The sequence below is a fragment of the Lepidochelys kempii genome, chromosome 15 (assembly GCF_965140285.1).
Source record: "Lepidochelys kempii isolate rLepKem1 chromosome 15, rLepKem1.hap1, whole genome shotgun sequence".
NCBI classification, from domain to species: Eukaryota; Metazoa; Chordata; order Testudines; family Cheloniidae; genus Lepidochelys; species Lepidochelys kempii.
The window spans coordinates 12,707,916-12,722,963 of NC_136394.1; the positions used below are offsets into that span (position 1 = coordinate 12,707,916).

General features: G+C 37.5%; 1 protein-coding gene across 12 annotated transcripts in view; it reads left to right on the forward strand.

Moving 5' to 3' along the window:
* Positions 1 to 15,048, forward strand: part of SPECC1L (sperm antigen with calponin homology and coiled-coil domains 1 like) — a 114,393-nt gene that overhangs the window by 78,101 nt on the left and 21,244 nt on the right. The gene's annotated exons all lie outside the window — the stretch shown is intronic.

Sequence of the window (15,048 nt, forward strand, 5' to 3'; positions counted from 1 at the left end):
TTTTCTAGTGTAGGATGAGCCTAGGTGAATCTTTCAGGATCTTTCATTTAATATCACTGTTCACAGTGACATGTTCCTTCTTTTTTGGAGATTGCATTGTTTCACATACACACTGTATTTGGCTTTCTGCTGCATTTTCAGCTTTCTTTTCAATTAGTCCTAATGTTGTCAGAACCTGAAAGAACTAACAAGATAGTTCCCCACATTTCTCCTGTGTTTACATAATTTTTCAAAACAATAGAGACTTCGGCAAACTGAACCAGGATGTTAGAGTCTAGCCACGATGTATTTGTTTGGTTAATTGTATTGAAAGTGTTTTGAATTCCTAGCACAGACCTCAGTTTAAAAACTTCACTCTTTCAGTGACTTGAAATTCACAACACAGGAGGAAGCTGAAAGCCACGTAACAGGATGGTTGACCATCCATAGGAAAAGTCGTCTCTCAGTACAATAGAGAGTCTTGTGCTATAAACCCAAGCTGCCCCTCTTCCACTTCCTGTGGCATGTCTCTGATACCAAATTGTGCTATTTCTGAGTGTAAGTGTCTTTATGGAAATGGTCCTTCCTCCTCATTTTTTTTTAAAAGGCAGGATGTTAGATCTTTTTCTTTAAAGCCTGTAAGTCTAAATGGAAAAATATCTGAAGCTTGTTATCTCTAAATGAAAGATGCATCTGACAGCATCCTTAATTTATCAGGACAAAGTTTTATAAAGTACTCAAGACCTTTCCTTCTCTGGCTGTGCACACAGACAAGGCCATCCTCTTGTGCACGTTGACTAGCTGCTTAGCCAATCTACATGGACCCTTGTAAGTGGTAACAGGAGGAGGGAGGGATGACACCTCATGTACTTGCTCTGACAGCTATTACGTGACTCTCTGCATGTGCTGCTGCTGCAGGGCTATATCATCTCATGTCTCTGAGCTACGTAAACCTCTTTCTGAAGGAGCCAGACTAGTACTGTTGGAACATATTAAGTTAGCTATCGCAGAAGAATGTATTTTGTTTAGACATCCACATTTATCATTTCTCTTTAAATTGTTGTACTGTATTAAATTTGTTTTTCAAGATCCCCCTGAAATTCAATTCTGGTGTACATGTGGGGTGTTGCTGCTATGCTTTTTGTAATGCTATAAATGTATTCTGAAATGTGCTCACTATGAGTAGAGATTATCCAGACATCTCAGCCCCATTATCAATACCTTATAAGTATTAGGATGTCTCTGGGAAACAAAACCTTAAAGTTACACCACCACCCCTTATAGAGTGAAGTCCGTTATGTAGTAACTTAAAGATAAATAATGGATGGCGAGAATAAAAATCGTCTTTAAAAAACCTCCCAACACTTAATATTCAAAGAATGTAATACTAGCCCCACTTCTGAGCAAAAATTCCTTTCCCCCTGTTGGACCTGTTTGGTTTTTGTCTTTAAAGAAAACCCCAGCCTGATTTCACATCTTCTAAAAAGGGGGTATTTTCAGTATTTGCAAGACTTTTTTGTAAAGTTGTCAGTTAGTGGGAGACTTGTAATAACAAGCCTGACCAAAAAAATAAGTTGAGGGGGGATTTGAAAGTTGGGGGGTAATAAAGCACAGAAATCAGTACAGCCATATGTCTGCCAAAAAAGAGTGAAAAATTGTATTTAGGAAGGAGAAGCTCTGGATGTCCTGAAGAAATTTAAAACGAATAGCACATATAAAGAGGGGATAGAATCATAGAATATGAGGGTTGGAAGGGACCTCAGGAGGTCATCTAGTCCCACCCCCTGCTCAAAGCAGGACCAATCCCCAACTAAATCATCCCAGCCAAGGCTTTGTCAAGTAAAGCCAAGACAGCAAATGAGGCATTGACTTCGGCTGCGTGCTTCCACAGGATCATGAGTTGGAAGCACATATTTGTAATTGCTGCTTATTGGGCAGATGATTTCATATCTCTGTTGTCCCATCTTCTGTCTACTTAATTTGAGAACATTTTCTTTCTTTGGATAGTCTTGTTGTGACTGCCGTTGGTCCTTAAAACTCTGCACATCACAAACGAGATTTTTTCACGCTGCAGTGTAATCTAATTGATCTGATTCAAAATCCCACAAATTTTAGAGATGTTAACCCACCCAATGTCATTCTTTCTATTTATTTTCCTGATTCTCCCCATTATAATATAAAAAAAATGTATATTCCACATCAGGAATTTCCAGATTTGTCTAGAGACTGTGGTAATTTTGTCAAGGATATAGATCCCAAAGATTTATAACCCCCAGGTTGAAGAGGGGGAACTCTTAATTAGGTGTTCAGAAATCTTTACAAAACAAACAAAACCAAAAACACCTGGTTACTCAATAACAGACTTAAAAGTGGCAATTCAACAAAAAAACTTCAAAAACATGAAACTGCAGAACTGGAATTAATTTGGGACACCATCAAATGAGGCCTGAATAAAGACTGGGAGTGGATGGGTCATTACAAAACCTAATTTCCCCATACTGATTTCCCCCTACTGTTACTCACACCTTTTTGTAATGGGCCATCCTCATTACCTCCACAAAAGTGATTTTTCCTCCCTTGTTATTCTACTGTTAATTGAATTGTCTCATTAGACTGACCCCCCAGTTGGTAAGGCAAGTTCCATCTTTTATGTACTATGTATATTTACCTGCTACTGTATTTTCCACTCCATGCATCCGATGAAGTGGGTTTTAGCCCACGAAACCTTATGCCCAGATAAACTTGTTAGTCTCTAAGGTGCCACAAGGACTCGTCGTTTTTGCTGATACAGACTAAGATGGCTACACTCTTAAAAATCACTGTTTAGCATAATTAAAGTTGAAACAATTTTCAGTAACACACATACTCTAGGTTAAAAGAATAAAACTTTCAAATATGATCCAATATAGCTTCTAAATTGTGCTGAAGGTTTTAAATCATGATTTATAATTAAACAAAAACCCTTCTAGATCTCTTATCATGCTGTATAATTATTATTGTTTTCATTCTAACTGCATTATCTCAATTTTATAAGATTTCTTATTGCAGTGTCAAAGATCACGGTAGCATAGTATAATTAGACCAGATCATACTTTATCTGAAAACTGCTGCTGTGTTTCTGATTATGATGGAAAAATTAGAATGTTAGGCATAGTCTCTTCTGATTTAATTTCCATTTGTGTGTGTTGAATTAGTTATTGTGATAATGTAAAAGAGGAACTTTTAGTTCTTTTGTGTTCAATTAAAAGCATTAGCATAAGAGTAAAAATGATTATTCAGACCCTATAAATCTGCATTTTCTTATTGTGTCTTTTGCCACTGCTAACTTTAGGAAAGGTTTGTTTAGTCCAGCATCATAACGGTCAACAAAAATCTGCTTCTCCAATCTCATTCTCAAATCTTTTATACTTTTTCCCCTTTGAAACAGCTATAGTTTCTTCTATTAAATAAATATGGGCCAGAGCCTTCCAGGTTGTGAAGTTGATTGCCTGTAACTAGAGCAGGCATTGAAAAGGGGGGGTGTGAAAATTTAAAATAACTTCAGCTGCTTGTGTTTGGTAGAGAGCATAGATCCAGGCATAATATTTTTTGGGGGGGGGGGTTGTTTTGGAAGTTTTTTCTGTGGAGCCCCGGGGGTGATTTGTCCCAGTCGAAGTGGAGAATGGTTGAGTTTGTGTATCTATAAACTGATGAACTAGACAAACTTAACCAGACAAAAATAGCCAGATCCAGTCTGTATTTTATTTTTTTATTTAAAGTGCCCATACAAAGGGCTCTAAGTAGCTTGCCAATTACAAAAACAAAATCCAATGCAATCAGCTGGTCCTTTGTACCAAGCAGCAGCACATGATCAAATACTAAAACCCTCAGAGATCAGTCTTCACATCAACTCACCTCCCTCTCTTCAAAGGCCAGATGAAAGAAATAAGCCCTGCAGTGTGCCCTGGAAGTGTTAATAGAGAACAGGCTGGGCTGTTTCACACCGGGGCAGGAGGGTGTTCCAGAGCCCTGTGACTCTTACGGCGAATGTCTTACATTGCTAATATAGTGCCATTCTTTGCGTACAAAGAGTGGAGGAAAATACTTTTTTGCCATTATGAAATTATCTTTGAAACTTTTAAAAAAACATTTTTACTATCCTAGTAGAAGGTGGTAGAAACTTGCAGTTTGTTGGGATATAGTCCCTCATTTGCTGAGGTGCCTTTCTGATTGCATCCAAATCATAATGAATTTTCACCATAGAACAGAATGGTTTTAAAAACTTATACATGCAGATACACTGTGTTGTGCTAGGAAGAGCATCATGCTCCTGTCTAGCAAGTAATTCCACATAATGGATTTTTAGTTTGTCTTAAATAAAGAACACTAGAAAGTGATGCATAGAAACTGTTAAAAGAACCTTTAGGGTTCGAAAGGAAACACTCAAGCCAGGAAATACCAATGTAAGATTGCCCTTCCTGTCTTAACTCTGCCTCTTTATCAGTACATTGTTAGTTTTTGGTAGGATCACATACTATTTTATCCACAATTCCCCTATTTCATTCATTGTGCAGCTTGAGCAGTGTACAGTAATGATGGAAGGAGTGACACACTGAATAGAATAAAAACAATAATTGAACAGCTCTTATTCACTCAGTATATTTTTTGGAGGGGAGGGGGCAATAGAATTTGAATCCATTTCTTACTATCCGTTTGTTTTTGAAGATGAAAGAATTTCTCTCCAGAAACATAATACAAAAAGTGGCAACCACTAGATCCCTGCAAGTGTGCTGCTGGAGGGAGTCCTCTTTAAGATGAGATGTAAGAACAGATGAGTTGGCCATTTGCTGTCATTCTGGAGTCTGTATCACTTTAGCAAGTACCATTTACATGGAAATTCCAGCTCTGATAAATGCAATGGTAAACCATAGTTCCCCCATTGGTTTCAATTAGAAGAGATTTTTTTCCATTTGCATTAGTGGTTCCCAGTTTACCCCAGTGATCAATAGAAGTAATTCCAGTGTATGGTTCAGGATGTTTCTTCTCATATGATCAGTAAAATATTTAATGGTTACGCTTAAATCTTCGTAAGTAGGTCTCAGAGTTAAGTCCTGTACAGGAATGGGGGCATTTTACAGCTCTCAGACCTGTTGTCCCAGGCTGCCTAAAGATTTTGGAAGAGCACGTTCCTTCTTACAATTTATTCACATTTAAAGTTTTCTTCAATTTTAAGGGCTAGAAATTTAATCTTTTTAATGAAAGCCTAGATTCTGGAGCACAGTTCTGGAGTGGATCTCTGACCTCAGAATACATGGAGCCTTGATAGCACACTGGTTAGCCAGTTACATGTCTAAATACTGTAAATGTGATCTTACTATCTAATTCGGGCAAATAAGATAATAAAGGATAGCAGCTAAGGTATGCAAGTCCAGAGGTATCTGTAAGGAGGTCAACAGTTACAGTATGTGCAGTGAGCATAAGTTAATGTTACAATGAAGGCTTTAACTTCTACCTTCCTTGACTGTTGTGTTTTTAAAAGCATAAATATTTATTAACATAATTTCATGTGGAAACTAAATACAAACTCTGTAATCCAGAAAGAGATTATAAACAACTTTAAACAAAAAAAACTACATGGTCAGCACTCCACAGTATCTTGGACCTTGTGTGCATACATCCCTGTCACTACTAGCTTCTAAGGTGTAGAAAATAATTAAGAATGTATGGATTCTTCAGTATTACTCTGTCACCAAAGCAGCTCAGATGCAGACAGAAGATGGCAGTCATTAACGTTCCTTTATTTCCATTTTAGAAAAATAGCAATAGAAAAAGGCATACAAGTTTTTCCTCTAACTTCTGTGACCTACATGTAAGAAGAAAGAAGAAAACATTGTGCTTTCTCATCAAGATACTGTCTGTCTAGGTCAGATGCTAGGACTCACAAGTAGAATTAACAACAAAGCTACTTGGATGTTACAATGGAGTGAGCAAACTGTTTCCTGTTGGAAAGGAATTCCTTTTCATGCTTAACATAGCAACTTGTTAAAAAGCTTTCCCAGAATCTTCTTTCACAAGAATGCTCAAATAAATTTGTTAGTCTCTAAGGTGCCACAAGCACTCCTTTTCTTTTTGTGAATACGGACTAACACTGCTGCTACTCTGAATTCTTTCACAAGCTGTCCTGTGAATTTAGTGATCTCAAAAATTTTGACAGCAAATTTCATATCTATTCTCAGGAAGCTAATGTCTTTAAAACTCGCTTTTCAGCTGGTCATTTGACATTTTAAAGAACATGCTGATTAGCATTTATTGCTGATTCTTTTCTGCTATAGTTGAGAGCAGAGCTGTGCTCTTGTATCTGATTTCATGCATACCATACCAACTATTCCATCTCATAACTCCTGTTAACTTTGACACAATATAGTGCTTTCAGTAATGTGACCTGCAGCTCAGCAATAAAATAAATAAATGGATATTCTTTCTGATTGTATATCTAGTTCTTACTACTACACATAGCAAGTACCCCATCTGGACAAGTAAACAAATTTTAATTTTTAGGCTCATGAGTATCAGTATTTATTAATATTGCCATATATTACTGTAAGTGTGCACACAAGTGATTTAAATGCATATTCTCTTCCAAGAACTGTAGTTAAATAACAAACATAAACCCAGGAAAGCACAGTTAGTTCTATATTCAAACAGAGCACCCAGTACGGTACACCTACTGTCTTCCCTTCTTTGCCTGTGGAGTTTCAAAAGATGTATTCCGTAATTATAAAATTTATTATCTTTCTTTGTGTTTGGCCCCAAGTGTGCTGCTTTGCCACACTAATCTTTGATCTTTTTTGTGTTAATGCTCTAAATCCATGACACATGAAATTTGTTTATAGTAATGACAATGAGGAGTCCTTGTAGCACCTTAGAGACTAACACATTTATTTGGGCATAAACTTTCGTGGACTAAAACCCACTTCATCAGATGCATGGAGTGAAATGGGGTCAGTGCTAATGGGGTCAGTTCAATCAAGGTGGAAGTGGCCTATTCCCAACAGTTGACAAGGAGTGAATATCAACAGAGGAAAAATTACTTTTTGTAGTGACCCAGCCATTATAGTTATGCTAATTCTGTGTACTGACAATTGGATAATTGCTTGAAAAATTATGTTGGGTGCCATGAGTACCTTTCAGGTTTGGGCCTTTAATAGGGTTTTGGGAATGATTGCCTCAGTGTGCTATTTTTCTAATCAGGACACTGTAAAATTCTTCTCTGTGTATTGTGTGGACTGTAAGAAAAGGCTGCAGAGCAACTCTATCACTGTGCTGTTCAGATTAAGGCATTCTAGGTTTTGTAGTCAGTGGTAAAATGAAGATGTGGCTAGAGAAGATAGTATAAGATTCTGACTAAGGGCACTACTTCAGGGGCAGAGTTGAAATAGTTTTGGTGTCTGATATGAGAAATGCAATATTAACTGCATAGTTCTTGGATTTCTAAGAGTTTTCACTTGGTAGTATTCACTGAAGTTGCTAATATGTGCCTGCAGCTGTAGCTACACCTTAATGTAGCTTAATGACGATTTTGGAGGGATAATTTTTTTAGTTTTTTAAATGGTCCTAAGATCAGGCCATGTTCCTGCAAATTTGGAGATATCTGCCCCAGTACATTTTGTGGTATAGAGTTAGGGGATGCCCAAGGGGAAATCTACTGTTAACTGTAGTTCCAACCTACTATCTTACTGAGGAAAGAATGATAGATAATGCTTTAAATAACTTTAATAAAAGCAGAATCTTTAAATTGTGTCAAATATTCTGTCATTCAAAATACAATCACTTTCTCTTCTATCACACATTCTTCCTTGTAGCAGGGGTGAATCTTTTATTTCCTTATTGGTTTCATCCCCCACTTCATGCCAAAAAAAAAAGTGGTTTGGATGCCATCCAGAGGATATGGGATTTGGTAGGTCAATTTTGTTTAAATATTGCTTAGTACTTCCATAGATTAGTTTATCCTGAGGTTGCCTGGGCCTAGTGTAGATAGGTAGGGTAGTCTAAGCACTGAGATAGATAACTTCTGAAGATGCTGCTTGGCTTTATTTAATTATGTTAATGGTCACTAGACACCCTGTAGAGGTTCTTATGGCAGCTCACTTGCTTTGTGGAACCAAATAAGAAGACGTTTTGAAAATCTTTGAGGAAAGTGAAATTAGAGTTCTTGAGCCAGAGGTAATGTTGTACCACAGACTCTTGTTGTAGTTTCTTGACTTCAAAAATGGATCCCAAAAAAAGGTACAGTTTTCTTATTAACCAAACATACGATTTTAAATTGAAGCATCCCTAGTCTTAATTCCATAACCAAAGGTCAGCCTCTTTTGTATGGTTTGCATCGTGATTGAGTGTTAAGAGATGAATGAATGTAACGCCAAACTAAAAAAAATGTTTTCATGTGTGCTTAATTGGCTTGTGCAGAATGAACCTAGAACACTGTGCTTTAGAAACATAATGAAGTGGGGAGTGTAAACTAGTTGGGTTTATTTTTAAAACCTGTTCTTATACAAGGAAAGTCTTTGGAACACTAAACTAGATTGGAGATGAGTTGAATAGGTTAGAATATAAAGTAGGGAAGAATGAAATGGGCAAAATTCTCTGTCAACATAAGGCTTTATTCAAATAAAAATATTCTAGGTTACACATAACTTTCCTTGGTCCTGGATGGTTGAGTCATCAAAGTATTCAGACTGCCAAAACTCCACTCTCTGCATTTCCACTTATGAAGTTCTAGCCAAAAACTGCTGAAAAAAGAGATTACTCCTTGTGGGTCGTGTCTCACCCAAATGGAGTGTAATGAGTCTTCAGCATGGAAAGAAACACCAGTGGGGTCGTTAATATTGTAATGGGGAAAAGTAAGACAAACAATGGCTCTGACTTGGAATTTGCCTTTTCCAACTGTCTGTCTGGTGCTCACTTCCATGGCAGTTGGGAATGAGGGGATAATTGGGACTGCTGTGGATCCCAACAGTAATTTCCAGAAATGTTTGTTTCTGCTCCCCCTAATGTCTGCTTACTGTAGGGATTGAGAGCCAGCCACTCCCAACCGAGTAGAGATTGAATAACAGTTTGCATTAACTGCAGACTGTCACCCTTGCAGTATCCCAGTGCAAGAATGGAAATGCAAAACACACACATTCAGGGATGGTTGCGAGGACTGACAGGCAAAAGGATCACATCAAGGTTTAGCAATAGGCACTCCTCGCTGGAGTCTGAAATAAGAGTCTGGTGATGGTAGCTGAATCTGATCCCAGCAGTGGAGGGAGGCAGTCCCAAGCATGAATAGCACCAGGTGGGAGAAGGGAGGCAGTTTTTGGTGTTGCAGCACCCAGGAGCCTAATGGATAATGTGCTGTTGGACCTGCAATGTGAACAGGTGGAAGCAAAACTCAGAGAGGAATACAGGATTGATCAAGCTGTTGGTCAATGAAGTATGGTGTCTTGCCTTCAGCATTTGTCATTCTGGATGTGTCAGAGGAAGTTGGAAACTAAACCAAAAACCATAATGTACCTACCGGGTTGTTTGGTATTAAACATTGCTGAAAGGAACAAAATTACTTCGTAACCTCTCTGGAAATTAGCTTATGCTGTGAAACATGAGATTGGATTTTCCCTTATTTTAACACATCTTGCAAAACTGTACATGTTAGTCATAAAATTATTGAGCTCAGGTGGCACTGCTGGCTGCTATAGTAACAAGGGGTTTCTTAGCCTGTGCAGAGTTAGGTGTTTGCCACTGGCAAAGCTGTAATTTTTAAAATTAATTTTTGATTTCCAGTGTCCTATCACCAGCTGCCACAATGTGGGCCAAGGGGAATGGAGCCTTTGTCTTTTACTCATTTCCTTCCATCTCCTAAGTTAGGAGCCAAGTTCAGTTGAGTGTGGGAGTCTGGGCAGTGTCTTGTCTCCCATCTCCTATTGACACAGAGCTAGGTTCAGAGGACTAGCTGATGTGTAAGTATATCTTCCTCTCCCCGCCCCCATGATCAAAGTATAGTATCTATAGTCAAGTGAGACCACGTTTCCTACTTGGTTTGTAACTTGCAGCTGTGAACTGTGTTGGATCTCCATGGTTTTTAGTTGTGGAGCTAGCCAAAAAGAGGCTATCACGGATAACCTACTTAACATCAGTCTTTCATAAATAATGGTATTCTGCTCCTTCTTAGAAGTTACACAAGATACTATATTACTTTTAAGCATACGTAGAGCCAGAGGAGAAATGTGAGTGAGACCAGTAGCTGATCGCCTTTGCTGAAAATTTTAGAATTAGCACTATGTTAGTGTGGTATTTTGTACATGTGAGATAATGAAGTTTAAAAATAGTTCAGTTGCTCATTTAACCAGTAAAATGCATTTATCCTCAGGTGACCACACCTTTTCATTCTTGCTTTTCATTCTTGTTGGAGCAGCTTCCGGTCTCCTTCTGTGTAAGTGTGCTGCAGGGCAATGTTTTGCTTCAGTCAGACCGGTGCTGCTGCTTTGCCTTGTACAGTTAAACAAGAATTTTGGCTCACAGTGGAAATGCTGGAAATTTAATTACTTATGAGAACCACAAACCCACTGGTTAGAAGCTTTTTAAGTGCGATGTGCTATAAAATCTGTGATCTGTTTGAAATGAGGACTCATATTTTCTCTCACGTCCCTGCCCACAGTAAAGATTTTACAAAACCAGAACTCAATTATGTTCTTTCATCCCCATTTTATATCTGCCTTCCAAAGAAAGCCTATTATGACATCAGGGTTTTTTAAGACTAATCCCTTTTTATAGAGTTGATTTTTTTCGTGAACTATCTATCTCAAATACTAGAGATGATTTCACATAACTAATAAATATTACTTAAACTACAATACAGTAGCTAATTCCTAAAATGCCGCCAATACTCCGACAGATGCTCTCCCATCTTTTTTATGTAAATGTACTCCAACCTCCCTGACCCACTTGTCCTCTATTTCTCGATTGACAGCTTTCTTGAAACCCATCCCTTTGTGGTTATTGCTTTAACTCTGTATGGTCTGAAACAGCATCCAGAAATGTTCTGGATTGGATTTCAGTAGGAAAGACTCCTCTGAGTTTAGCCAGTGATACAAATCTATGACAAAGAAGTTTTGTTGGAGGTCTTAAATTGACATCTTTCTGTTATTGATTCCCTGAGGAATAGAGTTTAGTGTAAATTAAATAGAAGAAAGTGGAGCTTTAAAGTAGATTGAGTTCATCATAATGAAGGTTCTCCAACAATGCTACTATTCTGCTGTCTTTAAATATGCCAGTTTTGTATTCGTGCTTCCTGAAAATATAATTGGATATGTTTTGGGGCATAGATTTTCATTCAAATTATAAGTTGTCCCTTTCCTGGCTGTTCAGTCAGCCCGTCAGGCCATGCTGTACCTCCTGTTAATTAGATGTAATAAAAATCATCCATAACATACAAAGCAGCTGGTAAACAGAAGCAGGTCCCCTTAATTGTTTCCTTCCATTGTGGCTTTTTTCCCCCTTCCATTTGGCTTTTCTGGCTCTGTTAACGTTCTCGGAAGATGGATTTGTTTTCTATGTGCTATTTAAGAGAAGCTGGAACTGACAGGAATGGTTTAGAGAGGTGGGGATTGCTCTATTTTTTCTGAACATTGTTCTTAACTCCTACATAAAGCTTTTGGAAACAGTCACTTTCAGATTGACTTTACACTTTGAACTTTCACTGTAAAATAATGAAACATTCCTAAAAGATTCAAAGTTGTGTGTATTAAAGGGAAGCCATCATCTTAAAGTTCACACTCTGTGTGAAAACTTTTACCTACTGTTGATGCAATTGACATTTAAGTTTATTGTAATTACAATATTAAAAGGAAAAGTAGCTTTCTCCATTTTTTTCAGGGTTTTTTTGTGCTTCTGCTAGTGTTTTGCATGTACTCAGTTTCCCCCTGTCTTCTGCATAGCAAGAAGGGACAGAAAAAGGCACTTGAAAGGGGAGGAAAAATATAATTATAAAACCATAAAAATTTCCAGCGGGACTCAGACAGGTGTAGGATTTGAAACTAATTCTACCTTACATTTTGAAATTCACTGGATTTCAAATTGAGTGTTCATCCCATGGAGAGCCAGAGCTAGTATAATATATTTCTCCTTCCCTTGATGAAAAAGCATTTCATAATTAATCCCTGGTTTGGATTCTGGCACATTCAGTGATCTGGTTTGTGTTAGCATAAGCAAAGTTGGCTCTTTGTTTATCGGAATGAATAAGAGAAAGGTACTACATATAACACCATGTTCATAATTTTTGGTTAACAATAGGGTCCCTCCTTTTGCCTCCAGCGTAGCCCTATAATTCTGTGATGTTTAACACTAGAGGCCATACAGTTATTGAACTAAAATAGTGTGTGTGCAATACACTGGCATTTGAGCAGCTTGTTACTAGTACACTAGTAGCCAGTGGTTCCAATTAGAATGGAAAAAAACTGTCCTGAAATTAAACTACTTTTAGTATTGCATTTATAGAAAAGAATAAGCGAAGGGTAATAATGTGCACTGTTTAAGACTAATATGAAGGTAAATACTGTGTCTTATTCCATTAGGAATTCATTTTGTTATCAAAATAATTTGATATACTATAAACATTCTAGAAGGGATTCATCTTTCAGAAAAAAATGAGAGCAGCATAGCTTAAACAGAGCTGAGAGACTAGAAAACTTGTGGTATGTTCCCAACTCTTAACAGTTGTGGTCTGTGTTTTGGATGAATTATTTAACTTCTGCCTCAGTTTTTTATCTGTAGAATGGGGATGCTGCTTGCCCTCACAAAAGTGCAGAAGATTAATTAATCTTGGCACTCAAGAAGATGAAAATACTGCATGTGCTAAATATTTATCTTTATTAATATTTATATTTAAATCACATTTACATTTATTTATTGGGAAACTATGGTGTCAGAAAGCTTCTTTTGTTTTAAACTTTATTGTAGTGATAGTTTAATCAGCCTGAATTTGAGACTGCATGCATTGCTCTGGGTATATTTATAGTTACCAGAGAGCGTATAGAGGCAAATAAAAATTAAGGCAAAAAAATCTGTCCATAAATCTTAATTGTGGTGTCATAAATGATATTGGCTTCTTGCCCAATGTGCATAAAAATAATGCATTGTGTCTCTTCAAATTAACCTGGTGCTTTTGTAAATATATAAAGACCAGGTGTTGTGTGCATTTAGTTGCCCTTGAAACCGGTGAAAAATATTGATTTTTCTATTTAAGGTTTCATTTTTATTCAGTTGATTTATATTCAAAGGAAAATATACATACAACTTGTAGAAAACACTTATAACAGCAGTTTCAACTCAAGTAATAGAAATAGGATCTGGATCCTGTTTCTTTTGATAGTTATATGACACTTCTCAAGAATATTTATTTTCTGATTTATTAGAATGTGCTGATCTGATAATCTTAAATCATGTTAACAAAAACGAAGACAAATTTCATCCTCATCAAAATAACTCCCTACAATCCCTCTGCATTTCAGTCTCTCAAAACCCCGAGTAAATAGGGGAACTTTGCTGGGTAATCTGAAGGTAATCAAACTTGGTTTCTAATGGGCCATTTGGGTTAGTATATTCTGAGGGGTTTGCCTTCTTCTTTGCTCTTTTAGAACTTAGCTGTTTCTAGTTACTTTTTGTGTCAGAATTGCTTCATTGGGATTCAGAATGGCAAGCGATCCATTTATAGTTTAAGACCCCTCAGAGAGTTGCATTTTGGAGTGTTCTGGAAAGAGAGAAGCTGCATTGCACCCATAATTGATTTACAGAACTGAGTTTTATCACTGTTCACGACAGTGAGACAACCAGGAGGGAAACAGGCATCTGCATTCTGCACTGGTTGAAGTTTCTCAGTGTTTTTTCAAAAGCAGCCTCATGTAAAGTTGCACTGATTTGAGGTCACAAAGGCACTAAACACAGATTGGAAGAAGGTGCTCGTGGCTACGTATGCAATCTTGCACTCCAGAAATTATCAGTGATTTAGAAGCAGTCCCATATTGTGGAACAAACACACCTAGTCATAGGGTCAGACATCACCCCTGTTGCCCTCTCCAAATTGTGCCCCTATCAGTATCATTTCAGTTTTGTAGTACTGATCATCAACCAACTGGAACTCATTTGAGCCGCAGTCTTTGACAAGCACTGGGAGAGTCAAGAGACCTTTCATGTGGATGTAAGAAAAGGCTGTGGTATTTGCATACTTGGCATGGCAGCCAGAACTGTAGCATCGGTCTCATCTAGTGGCCTCCCATATTGAGCAGGAAGGATGAGAGCACAGATCCCTGCAAAACAGGAGAACCTTTGAGATAGATGAGTCCAGTACCACCATTTGGGATCTCTGAGAGGAAAAAATGAACCACTCCAGCAATACCATCTGCCACAATCGGAGTTCAGTGGTATGATTAAGAGGTCTTTTTAAAAAAAAAAAAAAAAAGTGTGAACACCTGACCATCCATTTCTAGAAGACAATTTTCAGGAGATCAGATAGACATGGTTTTCTTTCCATATTCATGCCTAAACTCAGATTGAGAAGGAGGTCAAAGAAGTCAGGAGAATTTCGGAAAAGAGTTGCCTCTTCACAAACAATACATATCTTTCTCCCAAAAAGTGATCCGAGACAGGGATATGTGTGCTTGGGAAGACTGGGGTGCTGATTTGGTGGGGAGGCTAGTTACATAGTCAGTATTCATAACTTCAGATACAAAAATGATACATGCATACAACATGCAAAACAAATAAGATAATCGTATTCAGCAAATCAATTCAGTAAAAAAAACTTTTCCAGTGACACCGCACATGACTTGGATAAAATACATCATAATTATGTCATAATCATATCACTATGAGGAATATGAGGTGCAGTGTCACAATGGCATTAAGATTTTTTCAAAATCTGATATAGTGAGTATGTTCATCATGTAAAATGAATCTTTTCATTGGTCTGTTTTCATGAGTCACTGTATCTGGTTATTGGGGAGCCAGTTCAATTTTTTCTACTTGAAAAGAAGCAGTTTTAACAAAGAAAACAGT